Here is a 15846-nt window from a genome sequence, read left to right as displayed (position 1 = left end):
TCATCACAAAGGAGGCTGGGCTGGCGATGCCCATTTGACAGATGGGGAAACTGAGGCAGGGAGTGGGGCTCTACTGGGGCGCACTTAGCGGCCACCCAGCAGAGGCCAGGTTGGGTGTTCATGTGACCCTGGAGGATCCTGTAGCCCTCATGTGGGCAGAAATGAGGAGAGGGAGCGAGCGCCCTGGCAAGGGGCATGCAGTGAGGTTGCCCGTCTCTAAGCCATCTTCAGCTGCCATCCAGGGGTCAGCATGGCCTAGAGGCTAGAGCCCGGTTCTCAGGATTCCTGGATTCTATTCCCTGCTGTGCCAGGCCCTTCTGCTATCTCTGCCTCAGTTTCCCTCTTTGCACTATGGGGTGAATGGGCCTGAGTTCCCCCTGCTCTGGGGTCATTACAGATGGGGAGAGCCTGGGCGGGGGGTGCTGTTCCAGATGTGGGTGACACCCTGGGGAGGGGATGGGTTGTCCCAGCCCCCCTAGCGGGGCCGGCTCAGGATAGGGGGCTGGGCAGGAGCTGGGGAAGGCCCTGCTCACTGGGGGTGTCAGGTGAGGACAGGCCCTGTCTACTCCCCTACTGCCTTGGATCGGGGTGCCAGGGGGTGCCAGCAGAATGGGGGATGGGGGAAGGACAGGGGGTCGGTATGGCAAGGGATGGGGGCAGGAGGAGATGGGGGCTGGGGGATGAGGTGGGGGCCCGTCTCTAAGCCATCTTCAGCTGCCATCCAGGGGGCAGCGTGGCCTAGAGGCTAGAGCCCGGTTCTCTGGATTCCTGGGTTCTATTCCCCGCTGTTCCCAGGCCCTTCTGCTTTCTCTGCCTCAGTTTCCCTCTCTGCACAATGGGGTGAGCAGTCTGTGACGTTATTGACATAACCTGTGACCACATAGATCATTGTTGCAACCACTGTTATATATTTGCAGCAAATATTGTACAAAGGTTGTCGTGTGAGGTGTCTGTGGGAAGGTCATGATTTGCTGATTATGATGATTCTGCCTGTCTGTGTGTATCATTTTTGTAGTTGAAGTTATGAATATTGGCTATGTACATTGTATCTCAACGTGTTTTGATTCTAAGTAGCCTCAGTGAAGCCTTAGGTCAGTTTCTTGAGAAGGGACTATTCTCAGTCAGTGCCCAGTCAATAAACACTTAGCTGACAATGGACTTTGGGAGAGGTCAATCCACATCTGAGCTTTCCTGGGAACATTCAAACTAACATGTAAACAATGGCATCGGCCTGCAAACTGAGTCATGCCTGGACATGAGACTTGCCCATGCCACTCCAGACTCCATCTTGCTGCTGTAATTTTCCACAGTAAGAACAAAGAGGTGTCCTTCCACCTGGAAGAGACTATAAAAGGCAGCTGCCTCATCTCCATTTTGTCTTCGATCCTGCTTCTTACTTCTGGAGGGACTTTGCTACAAACTGAAGCTTTGAACAAAGGACTGAATGACCCATCCCAGCTGGGGATGTTCCAGAGACTTGATTTGAACCTGCAGTTTATTCCATCACTGCTACAAGCCTGAACCAAGAACTTGGCCATCACTGTATGTCATTGATTCCATTTAACCAATTCTAGTCTCATCTTTATCTTTTTCCTTTTATGAATAAACCTTTAGATTTTAGATTCTAAAGGATTGGCAACAGCGTGATTTGTGGGTAAGATCTGATTTGTATATTGACCTGAGTCTGGGACTTGGTCCTTTGGGATCGGGAGAACCTTTTTCTTTTACTGGGGTATTGGTTTTCATAACCATTCATAACGAGTGGCACTGGTGGTGATACTGGGAAACTGCAGTGTCTAAGGGAATTGCTTGTGTGACTTGTGGTTAGCCAGTGGGGTAAAACCGAAGTCCTCTCTGGCTGTCTGGTTTGGTTTGCCTTGGTGTGCGAAGGACCCCCAGCCTTGGGCTGTAACTGCCCTGCTCTAAGTAATGTGTCCTAAATTGGTACTCTCAGAAGTGTCCCACAAAGGGCAGCATCGTTACACAGTCCTCCCCCACCCCTATGCTGGGGATGCTGCGGACTGGGAGAGCTGGGGGATGCTGTTCCATATACCCTGGGGGTGGGGGGAGGGGATGTCCCAGACCCACAGGGGGGCTGGTTTGGGGCAGGGGGGCTGGGCTGGAGCTGGGGAAGGCCCCATTCCCGGGGGGGGCGTGAGGCATGGCTGGGTCTTGGATCTGGGGGGCAGACGGTGACAGCGGAATGTGGGGGGAAGGGAAAGGGGTGGGTACTGCAAGGGATGGGGGCCAATGGGAGGTGGTGGTGGCAGGGCATGGGGCAGGGGGCTGGAGGCTCAGAGGTTTGGTCCAAGGAGGCGGAGAAGCCACGTGGCTTCCCCTAGGGATACAGGGAGGAAGGGGCCTCCCCGAGCTCTGGACATGTGGCTCTGTGACCCGGGACTGTTGGCATTTGAGCCGGGACGTTTTGCATTTTTCCTGGTAGGTTTTTTCTTGGGCATTAACATGCAGGAACTTTCCCACCGCGGGTGGCCAAATCTCACTGCCAAACCCTCCTGCTCCCCCTGCAAAGGGCCCTCTTGGGTTTGGTTCAAGTGCGGCTCCTTCTCCTTGGGGTTATTTGCTCAAATCCCGGGGGGGAGGGGGAGAGAGTCACAAATCCACTGGCCCCCACACAAGGGTGCCTGTCAGGGGTTTTCCCATGGAAAGGTTTTCCTCAATTTGATTTCTAGAGCTAATGTTGGAGAGCTGCTGTTTTCCAGATGTGAGCAGTGAATCCAGCCATCTGTCCGTCCAGCCAGCCCCTGTCTCAGTTACCACCTTGGGTCTGAAATCTCTGAGTTCTGTGTGAGCTGTCAATCAATTAATCAAGCCATTCCCCAGTCAATCCCCCGCTTGGCCCTGTGATGTCACCAGCCCGCTCCAGGCTCTGAGGGGAGCCCGACTTTAGCCCTTGAACATCCGATTTCTTTTCCTCCCGACCCCAACCCAAGACACAGGGTGGTATCCCCCAGTGGCTAGAGCCCGGCCCAGGACTCCTGGGTTCTGTCCCTGCAGCGGGTGCTCCCACGGTGCTGCCCTGTTTGTCCTGGGATTCCCCGAGTGCTTCACAAAGGAGGCTGGGCTGGCCATTTGATAGATGGGGAAACTGAGGCAGGGAGCGGGTTTCTGCCTCAGGGAATGCAGTGGGCACCCAGCAAAGCTGGGGCTAGGCTGGGTGTCGAGATGGCTCTTGCATCCCCTTGAGCCCCACGGAGGGTGGACAATGGGCCCCTCACACTGGCTGAGACACGAAGAAGGACCTGGCGGGCACCAGGGCTTCCCATCTCTGAGCCATCTTTACCTGCCATCCAGGGGGCAGCACGGCCTAGCAGCTAAAGCCTGGTGCTCAGGACTCCTGGGTTCTATTCCCCGCTGTGCCAGGCCCTTCTGCTATCTCTGCCTCAGTTTCCCTCTCTGCACAATGGGGTGAATAGCCCTGAGTTCCCCCTGCTCTGGGGGCACTACAGATGGGGAGAGCTGGGGGGTGGTGCTGTTCCAGATGTGGGTGACACCCTGGGGAGGGGATGTGTTGTCCCAGCCCCCCAGCAGGGCTGGTTCAGGGTAGGGGGCTGGGCAGGAGCTGAGCAAGGCCCTGCTCACTGGGGGTGTCAGGTGAGGACAGGCCCTGTCTGCTCCCCTAATGCCTTGAATCGGGGGTGCAGAGGGTGCCAGCAGAATGGGGGATGGGGGAAGGACAGGGGGTCGGTATGGCAAGGGATGAGGGCAGGAGGAGATGGGGGCTGGGGGATGAGGTGGGCGCGTGTGGGGGCAGCAGGGATGCCAGGGGAATAGCGGAGATGGGGGGGCAATGGGGAGACGGGGAATGTAGGAAGGGCGATAGAATCAAAGCAGAGGCCTGATCTAGAGGGAAAAGCCAGGTTGCTATCACCCTGTATCCCCCTTTTCCCCCATGTTCCCTGTGCCGCTCCCTGCCCAGCTCCCCCCCCCCGGTGAGCCTCCACACGCAGACCGTCTGGCTCTGGCCTCCCCTGCGCCATGTGGATGCTCCGCAGCAGCCCTGGGCTAAGGGAGGGCTGGAGCCCGGGGTGGGGGGGTGACCTTTGTCCCTCCTTCCTCCCCCTCAAGCACTTTCGCTTTCACTGTCGGGGCTGGTGAGTGGGGCCGGGCTGGGGCAATGCTCGGGGATGGGGGGGGGGCTCCCCTCAACCTGCATCCTCAGGTGCCTTCCCCTCCCCTTCGCCCCCATCCCCCGCTCTCTCCTGTCCCCCCTCCAGGGCTTAATTTGGGCCAGGGCTGAGCCCCGGCCTCTCTGGGCTTGTCACTTCCTAACCCCGGCCCCTCTGGGCTTAGCCCGTCAGTTATGAAAGGAAAAATATTGCTTGCGCTCAGGCAGCTCTCCACCACTAATGAAGTGCTGCCCCCGTCCCCTCCCATCCCGTCCCGTCCTCACCCACTTCTCTTCCCATCTGCCCCCTGTTCCTCTCCCGTCTCCTTCCCCCTCTGGCCTCCCCCCAATCTTCCTCTCCTGGCCCCTCTTCCTCCCCCTCCCCCCCAGACCTCCTCTTCTTCTCCTGTCCCCTTCCCCATCTGACCCCGCCTCTTCATCCCCCTCCCCCTGAGACCCTCTTCCTCTCCACCCTCCCCTCCTGACCCCCATCTGATATCCCCCCTTCTTCTCTGACTCTTGCCCCCCCACCCCTCCTTCTGCTGCCCCCCCACCCCACAGCTGCCCCTGGGCTGGGGGGGAGCAGGCGGGCAAGGGACCGAGAGCCGCAGCAGCTGGGCCTGGGAGCTCTCAGCTGCCTTCTGACTTCCCCATGGGAGTGACGCCAATTCAAGCTCCCTGTGCCCAAAGCAGGGGGTGGGGATGAAACTGAGGCAAGGGACCGGATCGGGGCAGCTGCAGAGACGGACAACGAGTCCCAGTTCTGCCATGAGGTGTGCATGGTGCGTGTGTGTGTGTGTGTGGGAGGGATGTGGAATTGTGTCTGTGTCAGGTGCTTAATAATGCCCCATAGCCCCTGGGTCTTCCCGTCAGCAGCTCTTGAAGTGCTCTTCAAAGGAAATCGGGATCGTTAACCCCATGGCAGAGATGGGGAAACTGAGGCACGGTGGGCGGAAGTGACTTGTCCAAAGTCCCCTACCAACAGAGCCAGGCAGAGCACCCAGGTGTCCTGCATCCCAGTTCGGGTCTCTAGTCACTGTCTGAGCACTTCTAGGGATTTATTGATCCTCACAACACCTGTGAAGGAGGGACAGTCCCAGAGCCCCGGCTCCCGCCCGAGCCGGAACGACTCCACGGCCATGTTCTAGCCCCGCAGCCCGAGCCCCGTGAGCCCGAGGCCACTGGCACCATTAGCTGCGGGTGTTTTATTACAGCCAAGGGACTAATTTGTAAAGGGATGGAGGTGCCTAAAGCCGCAGATGGGCACCTAGTGGGACGGCTGTAGACGCCGAGATGCCCAACTCCCATTGGTTTCCAGGGGGGTTAGGCACCACGGGCCGTTTGGGCAAAACACGACCCTGTTTTTGAAATATTTTGATGTTGAAAAAATCAACATTTCCCTGGCCAAATTTCCAGCCAGCCCTAACTTGGTGCACAACCAGCAGCCACTTGGTACCTGACCCCCAGGCTGCATGGCCTAGTGGGTGGAGCTAGACCGTGGCTAAGGGCCGTCAGGACCCCTTGGTTCTAGGCCTCGCTCAGGGAGGCAAGTGGGGTCAGGTGGTTAGAGGGGCGGGACGGGCGTGCTGCGAGCCAGGACTCCTGGATTCTATCCCTGGCTCTAGGAGGGGAGTGGGGTCTAGTGGTTAGATTGGGCTGGGAGTCAGGACTCCTGGGTTCTATCCCTCACTCTAGGAGAGGAGTGGGGTCAGGTGCTTAGATTGGGCTGGGAGTCAAGACTACTGGGTTCTATCTGACCTTGTGCAAGTCACTTCCCCCTTACTGTGCCTCAGTTTCCCAATTGATAAAATGCCGCTAATAATACTGCCCTCCTTCGTAAAGGGCTTTGAGACTGGCAGATGGGCAGCAGTAGTGATTGGTATTATCCTCGGCACAGGACTCTTTCCTGCTGAGGTCTGGGACCCCAGCCCAGGGTAGAGATGGCAGAGACCGCGTGCTGCAAGCTCGTCGAGTATTTGAACGATCTAGAAGCGCGAGAGTTCAAGATGTTCAAGTTTCACCTGGAGAACTATCCCCTGGAAGATGGCTACAAGCGCATCCCCCGCTCCAAGACGGAGGCAGCCGATGCCATGGACATAGCTCGAGCCATGGTCCAGGCTTACCAGGAGCCCAGGGCTCTGCGGATGGCGGTGAAGATATTGGACGGCATTAGCCGGAAGGATCTGTCGGTAAGGATCCAAAAGGACATGCCGGAGGGTGAGTAGATGGAGGAGATCCCCCTCGTTTCCCCCCATGGTCTGACTCATTCCTTGTTGGAGCTTTTTGATAAATGGGGGGGGGGTGTCACCCCCTGGCATGCCTCAGTTTCCCCCAGTCCAACAAGGTTGGCCTAGCGGCTCGCACCCAGAACTGGCACTCAGCGGACCAGGGTTCCATGCCCAGCTCTGCTGCTGGGTGATCCCAGACAAATCACAGCCCCTCACCTTTCCGTGCCACAGTTTCCACATCTGAAAAATGTCCGGGACAGTTGTTTCTCCCCCCCTCCCGCAGCTACGCCGGGATGCGTTTGGCGGGTAGGCCAGGCGCAAGCGGCTTGTCCCAGGTCATCTGGGGCATCTGTGGCAAAGCAGCAGATCAAACTCAGGGCTTCCAAATGCCAGGCCAGTGTCCTAAGCCCCTGCCCCTTTCTCGCAGGAAGGATGTGGGTACATTGCAGAGGTGTCAGAGAAAAGCTACGAGAATGATTAAAGGATTAGAAAACCTGCCTGGCAGTGACAGACTTCAGGAACTTGAGTTTAACCAAGAGAAGGTTCGGGGGGGGCTTGATCCCAGTCTATAAGTATCTACCTGGGGGACAAATATTTCATAGCAGGCTCTTCGGTCTAGCAGAGGAAGGTCTAACGACCCCGTCCAATGGCTGACCCCACTCTAAGCCAGACGAATTCAGACAGTAAAGGCGGCGTTAATGTTTAATGGTGAGAGTAATTAACCACTAGGACAATTCAGCACAGCTCGTGGTGGATTCTCCAGCCCTGATCAAGTTGATATCAAGATTGGCTGTTTTTCTCTGCTGTAGGGCAGTTCTCTGGCCCGTGTCATACAGAGGTCAGGCTAGATCAGTGGTCCTCAACCAGGGGTACATTGTTGTTAAAGTAGCCTCACACCCTACAAGGCAGCACGAATGGAGGGAGGGGAGACAGCATGGCAGAGAGAGGCAGAGACACACACCCTGTGTGTGAGAGAGAGACGCGTGTTGCCCCTTTAAGTACGCTGACCCCACTCTAAGTACATTGCCGTTTTAAGGAGATCAGCAAGTTGAAACAGCAGCTGCTGCCAGCCAGCTCCCTCAGTCCTGAGCCCTGTCGTGTCCCCCCCCCCCCCCGTGGAGATGGAGTACAGGAGCGGGGGGAGGGGGACACCCTGACATCAGCACCCCTCTTCCCCCCCATCCCCTGAACAGCAAGCAGGAGGCTCCCGGGAGCAGCTTCAAGGCAGAGGGCAGGAGCAGCATACGGCAGTGGGGGGTGGGACAGCTGAACTGCCAGCAATTGATCGCCTGCTGGGCAGCTGCCGCACAGGGAACTTAGGGGAGCCGATAGGGGGCTGCCGGCCCACCCTGGTTCCAAGCCCCCACCAGCTTGCTCCAATGGGCTGCTCTTCCTGCAAGCAGTGGACAAAGCAGGCGGCTGCCAAAGAACATTAGAAGGGAGCATTGCACAACTTTAAACGAGCATGGTCCCTAATTGATCAGCAACGAAACAACGTTAACCAGGACAACTTTAAGGGAGGAGTTACTGTATTGTCTAACCCCATTTCCCTCCCCCCCAAAAAGGATTTCCTGCAACTCTGAAAAATTTAAATCCATAAAAACAGAAAAAAGCGAGGCTTAAAACCCATAATGTGGCAGAACTGTGAAAATGTTGGTCGATCAAAATAGAACGAAATGCTTAAAACCTGAAATTTCCAGCACCTGTGAACATTTCAGTCGATAAAAATAGAAAAAAAAAAGCTTCAAAATAAACATCGATATTTATCCCTTGAAATTATAAACCCATAAACATTGAATGCTGCCAATGCTAGCTGTAGGTGTAGTTCATTGTTCACGTATAAAATGAGAGGGGGCGAAGACAATGCAACATTCAGGGTTTGATTCCTCCCTCTGTAAAGATTCCCCGTTCTCACTGGAGCACCCCCTATTGGGAAGCGATGTATCTACAATGGGGCTGACCCCGGGAGTTTGTAGCCTGAGCTCCCGCCAGCCTGCCTCCATTTGTCCCTTTCGGAGGCAGTTTCTCCCATGGGTAATTATTTCTCTCATGTGTCTCGTAGTTTTCCGTCAGACGCCAGAGCCGGCTGGCGCGAGTGAGGATGGCGAAAAGGACCAGCAGGAGGAGCTGATCTTGGATATGTGCGATCGATTTTTCGGAAACAAGAAGAAAGGTCAGTGACTGTCCGATACCAGCCCAGGGCGCGGTGAGATTTCACAGCGGCTGTTGTGCTGCATGCCGAGATCTCACCCTAACTCTCTGCTTCTCTCTCCCCAGTGGAGGTGAAGTTGGATCCCAACACCGCGTTCCCCACTCTGCTGATCTCCCGAGACCAGAAAAGCATGAGGCTTGGGGACCGCCCCCAGTACCTTCCCAACAACTCCGAGCGTTTTGATTTCCAGCCCTGCGTGCTGGGCGCCCCAGGCATCTCTAGGGGGCAGCTGGACTGGGTAGTGGAAGTGGGTGCCGGGAAAGGCTGGATCGTCGGCGCCGCCCGGGAGTCGGTGGAGAGGAAGGGGTATCTCTACATAACGGCCGAGCAGGGGTTCTGGGGGCTGGAGTTTAACAATGGGGAGTACCAGGCGCTCAGCACCCCTAAGACGACACTTTTCCTACGGGCGTCTCTGCGCAGGATCAAGGTGCATCTAGACTACATCCTTGGACAACTCTCCTTCTACAACAACGACACCATGGAGCACATCTTCACCTTCAACTACCCCTTCTCTGAGAAGATGTTCCCCTTCTTCTTGACCTGGGACACGGACGTCCCACTCCAGCTCTGCCCATGTGACTGAGAGCGCCTCCCCACCGCACATTTTGAAGAGCAGGGATGTTAAACTCCGGCGCGCTGGCCAAAATTCCAGCCCCGGGAATGACCTACTGCCACCTGCCTACGTACTTCCACTTTCACTTTCACGTCCTGTCCGGATCGGGTGCGTAGCCTCCTCGACAGTTTCGCATGACTTTGTCTGATGATATTTTGTGTTTCTTGACGTCTCCAGCTCTCGGAGCCAAGTTTTTTTTGTGAGAATCTGCGCTTTCATTTAAAAAAAAAAAAAAAAGGAACTAGTTTTCTAGCCCTTTGGGTTGCAGAGAAAACCTGTGAAAACCTGGCCCTAGAAAGGTCAAAACCCAGAAGGCAAATGTAAAAAATACAAACAAAAAACCCTCCAAGGTTTATTACTGTATTTGTAAAATCTTGTGATTTTTTTTCAAGCCAATCCAGTTCAGAGGGACTTTCAAGCCAGCAAACTCACCAGTACCGGTAGGAACCTCATGGACTTTGAAGTCTGTGTATGTATGTGATTGCTTTACCATTTAACAGCTCTCTTCTTGTTCTTTCTTTTTTCTTTATAATAAACCTTTAGTTTTAGACACTGAAGGACTGGCTGGCTGGGTGGTATGTTGGGTAAGATCCAAACCTCCAGTGACATGACTGACCCTTTAGGGTCAGAAGAACATTTTGTAGAGTGAGCAGACTTTTTAAATAACGTCTCACTGTACGGGACCTAGGTGCTGATTGGGAGCCAGAGACAGGAATGCAATAAAGGGGGCTGTATGGTTCCTTTTTTTGCTTCTTGATAACCAGTGGGAGGGGATCAGATGCACAGTTTGTGACTGGTTGGGAGATTTAACTTCAGTGTAACCCACTGTAACGGGGCAGCCCCGCCCCGCACTGGCCCCAGCGACGTCAGACCAGTAGCTCTGACAGAGGAAGTCCCGCCCTGTTCGTACTGGGCATGCTCCAGATGCTCACTGAGTATAAAAGGAGGGAACTCAGCTCAGTCAGGGCTGGTGGCCGCAGGGGAAGGACCTAACTGGGAAGTGCCTGCAGAGGACCAGCCGCCGCTCTTGAAGCTGCCAGGAACAGAGGCTTTTATAGGCCGGCACGAACCCCTACTGCGGAAGGAACCAGAGGAGGCAACGGATCCGGAGACTCATGGAGAACCCTGGGATCCATGGGAGACCCCAACTCCCCAGCCGGTAGGGAGCGACCCGGGGCAGGTGACGGACTGGTACCTTGACCCTGGTAAGCCTCAGTGTGTTTTGGTAGGACCTCCTCGCTGAGCCAGTAGTAAGGTCCTACGGCCCTGCAACCAAGGGCGCTTATATGGACTCTGGCCCTTAGGCCGTGCTACCCTGCGACAAGGGTTGCTCCTATGGACTCTGGCCACTAGGCTGTGCTGCCCTGTAAGGAGGGGCGTAAACCCTCACACCCACCTGTCTTAGGAATATCTGCTCTCCCTTTTGCAGCCTGCCCTGACCTTGGCATTTCCAGTGAGGGCTTCCCCCAGGCACGCTGGGCCACACAATGTTTTAGCTTTCTACCATTTTTTTTAAATTTTTCTTGAGAAAATGGAACACTTTGGGTTTTCAGCCAAAATTTTCAGGTTTGGTAACTATGGGGCTGAGTGTTTTTGGCAAAAAGCTTTGGTTTTCTGAAGAAATATAAAAAAAAAAAAAATCTCCAGGAGAACTGACGCTTTGTGCTACCGTTTTTGTTTGGTTAAAAACCCAATTTTCCGTTGAAATAAAGTTTCGGTGGGAAACATTTGACCTGCCTTTATTCCCTCCTAGAGAGGAACGGAGTTTGTAATGGAACAAAAAATCTGTACCCGTCTATCTACTTAATGGGACCCCCCAGCCTGGTGTCCCCGCTCCCCAACCCTGCCCCATGGGATCACACCCCTGGGCCCATCTAGCCAGTATCCTCCCCTCAGGTCAGACCCACAGGCCCTCGCAGCCACTGTCTTGTACCCAGCAGTCGCCAGTAGCTGCTACGTCTCTGGCAGGGGCTGGAAACCCGCCACTCTCAGGCTGGTGGCCCCGGGCAGGGCCAGATTGTGTCTGGTACAACAACACCCGGCTCCTCCCCAGCACTTTGCACCCCCAGATCTCTCAGTGCTTCACAGAGGGGGGTGGGGGAACCAGCCCCATTTTACAGAGGGGGAAACTGAGGCAAAGAGGGGGCCACAGAGTCAGCCAAGGTCCCCAGAAAATCATGGCCATACCAGGAATGGCAGCCAGGTCTCCTGAGCGCTCTCCCCACTAGGCCACCCGGCCACCCAGGCAGTGTCAGCCTGGCTCGGCGCCTTGGAGGGTTGGTGGGCTACTGGCTACAGCAGAGGACGGAGATCCAGAAGAGAATGGGGTTTAGAACAGCAGGGCTGGGAGCCAGGACTCCTGGGTTCTCTCCCCAGCTCTGGGAGGGGAGTGGGGTCTAGTGGTTAGACTGGGGGGAGGGGCTGGAAGTCAGAGGCGCTGGAGGCTCCTCAGACACAGTGAGAACCCCCCCGGCCTAAAGCGAAGCCCTGACTGTCTAACCAGACACCAGCTGCAGGAAGGATGATTATCCCCCATTTGTACAAGGGGAAATGGAGGCACAGGCAGGTTCAGTGACACCTGAGGGTCCCCTGGGGGCTGGGTTCCCCTGTCCCTTGTCCCCAAATCTCCACTGGCTGGGAACCCCCCAGTGACTCAATCCCTGCTCCCCAGATGGGTGTCCCCTCTGCTGGGCTCAGGGCAGAGTCTGGCTCTGAGGGTCCTGTTGGGGGTCTGAGCCCCCCATAGTGTCCAGCTGGCTGTGGGGCTGGGAGCAGGGACGCTGAGCCAGGCCCCTCACCTGCTACCACCTGCATGGGGTCGCTGGGCTCCTACCAGTCAGGGGTTTGTGATATGGTGCGATACTGGCAGGTGTAACTCCCTCCAGCGCCACGTCCCACACTGGTGATGGGAAATTCAGCCTCATTCCCAGAAGGGTCCCACGTCTTTATATGGGCTCCAGTTTTACTCAGAACAAACCTCATGCCTGGCTGCCCACCCACATTTCCCCCCAGCTCAGTCACACCCCCCCAGGGGCTCACGGACAGGGAGGGTTTGGGAAACTTTCTCTCTGGATTAAGAAAGAACCAGGAGGTCAGTGGGGCAGGTGCCAGCCCTGCCCTGTTGGTGTCTGTCTGTCCTACCCCTGTCCAGCCCCTGGCTGTCCAGAGACCACCCCGTCCTCACAGCCCCCGGGAAATACACAGCAGGGTGAGCAGGGCATTTCCGATCTGCCGCCTCTATGAACCGCACCCGTCAGAATCTGATCTCAGCCCCTCGGGGTCGATCTGGAGTCACCCCTGACTGCACTCGGGGCAGGGCCAGGTTCCGATCTCAGCCCCACTAGGTAAATTCAGGGGAATTGATTAGAGTTTGTGGGGGGAAGGTTCAGGGTTCAGCTCCTCTTTTCCCCTCCCCGGTCCTTAACACTAAAGTTTCCCGAGCCCCAGAGATACTCACATCCCAACACCCTGCTCTGGCAGAGCACTTGGATCCTACACCCTGGTCTCAGATTCCCCCCCCCCCCCCCTGCCCTGGCTGTCTCCGATATTCACCAAGGAAGAGGATGAGAGCTGATGCCATAATGGGGCAGTGAGGGGCCCCTCAACCAGCTCCACCGAGCCTCAAATAATGAGCTCAGCTGGTGACTCCAGCTACAGGAAGCTGACAACGTCTCCTCTCTTCCTGTGTCCATCACACCTTGTCTCTAATCTGCCGGCGAAATCTAGTGCAGTTAAAGTAAGCAGAGGTTTTTGCAAAACCCAGGAAACCCTGGGACCGTCAGCTTGGCCAATCATCATGCAGGTTGCACCTGGTCTGTGTCTTTTTTGGGAGTGGGAAGAGGTCACCCTCAATGTACCCTGCAGCCTTCTGGAAGGTCCACCAGGTTGGGAGCCAGGACACCACATGCCTCATCTTCAATCTTCGACTGACCACTAGTTCCATGAAAATTCTGCCCCTTTTCAATCTGGGTTCAAGTGGCCGGTGACCCATGTAGGTAAAATTAATACGTGATCATGCAATTAAAGGCTGGTGTCGTAATGCATGTGCATGAGGGGGCAGAGTTAAGGTTTTTCAGGAAACTGTAACTGTGGCATTTCCTGGTGCTGGAGGGTTTGACTCTGAAGCCTTCTCGTTCAGCCTGCCAACCTGCCCATGTGTGACATGAGCCATGGCACCATGTGAGGAGCGGGCACGATGGGGGATGCCTGGGTTTGCTGCCTCTTGCGCCATAGCTGAGCGGTGATGACGGGTTTACACTGTAACGTCTGGTTCCAAGGGGCTTTTCTCAGCATGTGCATTAAATAAACCAGGTTCAAAAGAAAACTGGAGAAAGAGAAATTCCATCCCGGGCCCCCAGCAGGTCACCAGCCGGGAGAGACCCAGGAACCTTCTCATGCCCCCCCAGAGACCCTGTGCCCTGAGCTGAAGGAGACACTGTCCGTGGTTATGTGGCCAGGCCCCTAGAGAAGGACGTGACACAGGCTTTGTTTGTACAGCCATTGGCTAGAGGACAGCAGGAAGCTGGGGTCAGGGGTCTCTGTTCCTGGCTATGGGAGGGGAGTGGGGACTAGTGGCTAGACCCAGGGGCTGGGAGCAGGACCTGGCTGTGATGGTTGCGCCGTCAACCGTGAATTGCTCTGACCCAGCGCTGGGCACCGTGGCTCGGGGGCAACATTAGTAGATGGTTCAGGAGCCCAGCCAGATGGTCCCAATGGGGCTTCTTAAGTCCCCAACACCCCTGCTCACCAGCTGCCCCCCAACCACCCGGGAGCCTCCCCCCTCAGCTTCCCCCAGACCCACGGAGCAGGAGGGGGATGAGCAGCAGATTTGCCCACAACATCCCCCAAACCCACCTGCCCCCCCATCTCCCATCCTGCCCCCTTCAATTCTCCCCACCTGCCCCCCTCACACACCCGTCCCCTGCCCCATTTCCCCTCTAATGCCCATCGCCGCCTTCAGTTAATATGGCCACCATCTCCCAGAGCCCCTGGTGGGCTTGGTGCCAGGCTGCCCTCGGGGAAATGACACCTGCCTGGGCTGCAGGGGGGTGGGGGCTGTGGGGAGCAGGGGAATATGGGGGGGGTGTGTGAGAGAACATGGGGTGAACATTAGGGGGCTGGGGGGACAATGGTTCCCCCCTCATGATCGTTTCAGAGTGTATCTGCCCCATGGCCATGGGGGGCATGGCCTGCCCCTCACTCCCCCCCACCCGGCCAGAGGTGCCCCAGCTCAGCCAGAGTTTTGGCAGGAAAACGATCTCCCCCATCTGCCGACCCCGACTGTGTGAGAGGGGAGCCCTTCCCCCACCCTTCCCCCATCCCCATCAAACCTCTGCCCCCCACAACCCCATTCCATCTCCTTTCTGCCCTGTCCTGTCTCCCCTCAAACCTCTGTCCCCCCCACCCAGCACTGACCTCGGCCCATCTCCCCCTCCGCCCCGTCCCCACTCCAACCCCATCCCCATTTCCCCTCAACCCGTCCTGCCCCACTGCAACCGTCCAACCATAGTGTGTCTCCCCTCCAACGCCCGTCATGTCTCTCCTCCAACACTCACCCACCCGCCCCCTTTCTGTCTCCCCTCTAATCCTCCCCCCGGCCCTCGGCCTGTCCGCCAAACTCCCCCATCCCGGCTGCTCTTTGCAGAGGGTCTCCCAGGCACAGAGGGCTCGGAAACGCTCTCCCTCACCAGCGTTACTGTCATAACTATAAAGGGAAGGGTGGCAGCTCTCCTGTGTACAGTGCTAGGGAATCCCTCCTGGCCAGAGACTCCAAATCCTTTTACCTGTAAAGGGTTAAGAAGCTCGGGTAACCTGGCTGACACCTGACCCAAAGGACCAATAAGGGGACAAGATACTTTCAAATCTTGGAGGGGGGTGGGGGGAAAGGCTTTTGTGTGTGCTCTTTGTTTTAAGGGGTTGTTCGCTCTTGGGACTGAGAGGGACCAGACATCAATCCAGGTTCTCCCCATCTTTCTAAACAAGTCTCTCCTATTTCAAACTTGTAAGTAAAAAGCCAGGCAAGGCGTCTTAGATTTACTTTGTTTTCTCAACTTGTAAATGTACCTTTTACCAGAGTGTTTATCTTTGTTTGTTGTACTTTGAACCTAAGACAGAGGGGAGTCCTCTGAGCTCTTTAAGTTTGATTACCCTGTAAAGTTATTTTCCATACTGATTTTACAGAGATGATTTTTACCTTTTTCTTTAATTAAAAGCCTTCTTTTTAAGAACCTGATTGATTTCTCTTTGTTTTAAGATCCAAGGGGGTTTGGATCTGTATTCACCAGGAGTTGGTGAAAGGAAGGAGGGGGGAAGGGTCAATTTCTCCTTGTTTTAAGATCCAAGGAGTGTGGATCTGTATTCACCAGGGAATTGGTGAAGGTCTCTCAAGGCTACCCAGGGAAGGGAATTAGTTTTGGGATGGTGGCAGCGGACCAGAACAAAGCTGGTAGTTAAGCTTAGGAGTCCTCATGCAGGCCCCTACATTTGTACCCTAAAGTTCAAAGTGGGGATACAGCCTTGACAGTTACACAGGCCGTTTCAAACCGAGCCCCTGGTTCTACTCGGCTCCTGGGCAAACCCCCAGCAGCAGCCGTTCAAAGGCAAAGCTTTCAGGTTAAACCCACGGACAAGGAATCACACCCGGCCTGTCTATTGAAACGGGACCCGA

The sequence above is a fragment of the Terrapene carolina genome, unplaced genomic scaffold, assembly GCF_002925995.2.
Source record: "Terrapene carolina triunguis isolate 2854851 unplaced genomic scaffold, T_m_triunguis-2.0 Scaffold401, whole genome shotgun sequence".
In the NCBI taxonomy this organism is placed as follows: domain Eukaryota; kingdom Metazoa; phylum Chordata; order Testudines; family Emydidae; genus Terrapene; species Terrapene triunguis.
This window is presented reverse-complemented; position numbering follows the sequence as displayed.